The sequence below is a fragment of the Schistocerca gregaria genome, chromosome 7 (genome assembly GCF_023897955.1).
Source record: "Schistocerca gregaria isolate iqSchGreg1 chromosome 7, iqSchGreg1.2, whole genome shotgun sequence".
Classification (NCBI taxonomy): domain Eukaryota; kingdom Metazoa; phylum Arthropoda; class Insecta; order Orthoptera; family Acrididae; genus Schistocerca; species Schistocerca gregaria.
The window spans coordinates 491,280,757-491,283,712 of record NC_064926.1 but is presented as its reverse complement, the minus strand read 5'-3'; positions in this window follow the sequence as shown (position 1 = coordinate 491,283,712).

Here is a 2,956-nt window from a genome sequence, read left to right as displayed (position 1 = left end):
ATTCAGGTCTGTCTTTTTGTCGGTAGTTTACATAGTTTCTTGATTGAGATTTTCACTCTGCAGCGGAGTGTGCGCTGATATGAAACTTCCTGGCAGATTAAAACTGTGTGCCCGATCCAGACTCGAACTCGGGACCTTTGCCTTTCGCGGGCAAGTGCTCTACCATCTGAGCTACCGAAGCACGACTCACGCCCAGTACTCACAGCTTTACTTCTGCCAGTATCCGTCTCCTACCTTCCAAACTTTACAGAAGCAAACAAGTTACATAGTTTCTTGTTTGTCGGTCATGCGGTGAAGAATTTATCCCGGAATCGTAACTGCGTGGTGGACCGTTGCGTCTGAAATTATTCTGTCTCCCTTGATAATAATTATTTTGCTTCCCATATTGTCTGTTTCTATGGTTGTCTCTGTCACATTCATTACTATGGAAAAGCGATCTTTCTCTGTAACTATTACTCTGCCAGTGGTTGCCATGTGGGTGGTGTCTGTTTTGTTCACGATTTACATTGTAAGAATAGCCTTGTCGTGTATTATTTCTGTCATCGCGGAATTGTGACAGATGTGACCAGTAATTGTTGTGCTCCTGTTTTTGCGTTCCGCAATTGTCAGTGTCAATTTCCAGTTCTTGTAACAGTCCCTGAAAATCTTCAATGTCGTCTCTGCAACCTCCTGCTAAAATAATATGTCGTAAATGTTCAGGCAATTTGATTAAGCAAATGCCGATGAGTTCTGAGGGGCTGTATGGGTTTGACAGGTACTGATTCATGTGCAACATGTCTTCAAAATATTTCACAAGACTGGAAAATTCTGATTGTTTGAAATGTTTCACCATTATAGTGCCATGTTTTACTCGGTCTTGTGTGGCTTGAGACCAATATGCTGAGAGGAAGGAATGGTAAAATTCTCCTTCACTGTGGCAATAGTGAATGACCGATCGCATTCTTACAGCTGGTTCATTCTCTAAGTAGCAACACATAAATTGTAATCTGTGTTCTAATGACCAGTTGGGAGGAAAACAATGAGAGAATTGATGAAGCCATGCTTGTGGATGAATATTGTTGCCAGAATTCTTAAATGTTTTGAATGTAATGAACAGGTTACAGTCAAAATCATCATGTCAGCTTCCCGGGTTCGACTCCCGGCGGGGTCAGGGATTTTCTCTGCCTCGTGATGGCTGGGTGTTGTGTGATGTCCTTAGGTTAGATAGGTTTAAGTAGTTCTAAGTTCTAGGGGACTGATGACCATAGATGTTAAGTCCCATAGTGCTCAGAGCCATTTGAACCATTTGAACCATCATGTCAGCGAGTCGCATGTCCGTCATTGTTACGCCGTTTCGGCGGTTCCATCTCAAAATTCGGTGCACCTTGCCAATTTCTTTCATAATTTCCGAAGTGCCCTGTGTTGTTATTTTGTGGCTGTTCCGTATTTCTATGTCCCTCTCCCCATATTGGAGCGCGAGTGTCCTCTGAAATACGAAATTCTTGTATTACTTGTGCCAACTGATCTTGTACTTCCCACATTTCTCTTTTGTACTGTGTATTGATTTGATTTTGATTTTGTTTGAATGTTCTAATTTGTTCGTACTCTTCATTGTCAGTAAAGGCTACAGGTCTTGGGTTATTCATATCATCATCTACCTTTGTAGATAAGTTAGTGAACTGATCTGAAAGTTCGGCTACTTTATCCGATAGTGAAATTATTTCCTCCATGTGTCTTTCTGAACCAATTTTCAGAGTATCTACTGTGTCCTTTAAGTTTTCTTGAGTTTTTGCAAGTTGCGTAACCGAATCGGTAGATGCAACGGAGTCAATTTTAGCTTGCAAGGTCTCATGATTTTCATGAACAATAGTTTGCAGTTCTTTTATGGTTGCTTCGTGATTCTGTAATGCATTTTCATGCCTCGAAAAAATAGGTAGAAAATGCTACAAATTTGTGTTTTTACGTCATTACAGACTTTTTGACATTTCGATTCAATGTTATGTAACTCATTAGTTAAATCTTCACGTGTTTGTTCAAGTGTGGTGTCTAACTTCCGAAGATTTTGTTCCATTGTGTGTAACGTTTGAAGCTTTTGCTGTGTTTGTCTCTGATTTTGTTCCATTGTGTCTAACTGTTGCTGTGTTTGTCTCTGGTGTTGTTCCATTGTGTCTAACTTCTGAAGATTTTGTTCCATTGTGACTAACTTTTGAAGATTTTGTCCCATTTGTTTCTGATTTGTACCTAACTTTTGTAGCCTTTGTCCCATTTATTGCATTAACTGTGATAACAGTGCACTGGTGTCTGAAACATGTTCCTCAGTGCTATTCGGCTGTGCATTTGAACCGGCAATATTCGCATTTTGAAAAGCAGAAAATGTGTCTTGATTTATTTGAGAAAACGGTGAGGACACAAAACCTGAATCTACAGTAGTTGCAAGATTGTGTCCGGTCATTTCGGAATCCTGAGGCGAGCTGTTGCCGACCGATCGATCGATAATGCTTCCCTGTTCACTAATTGTTCACTACCCACGCCATTATTTGCAGCCCGCTCCATTTCCCTATGCACAATTACCAAATTACTACTTTGAACATTAGTTGATTCATTACATGGTGGCGCTAACACACTGCTTTCGTCTTCACTGTCATTTCTCAGTTTACTTTGGACCGTAGTATTACGTTTTTCACACGCCATTATTGTCACAATATTTCACACAACAACACAGAAAAACACAATTTGAAGAGCAAAAATTAGAGAACACATTAACATAGCACTGAAAATAATATCTAGTTAATTGCAAGCGCAGCTGCGAAATACTTGGTGCAAATTTACATGAGTGCCTCACGTGTTTTACTGTACAACAGTGAAAGACTGCAACTACAAAGAAGATTCTCTCTACAATTAGGCGCTAGCAATAAACAAAATCTACACTAATTACACAAACTACAAGGAAAAATCAGAAGATTCCGTGAGGTATCCT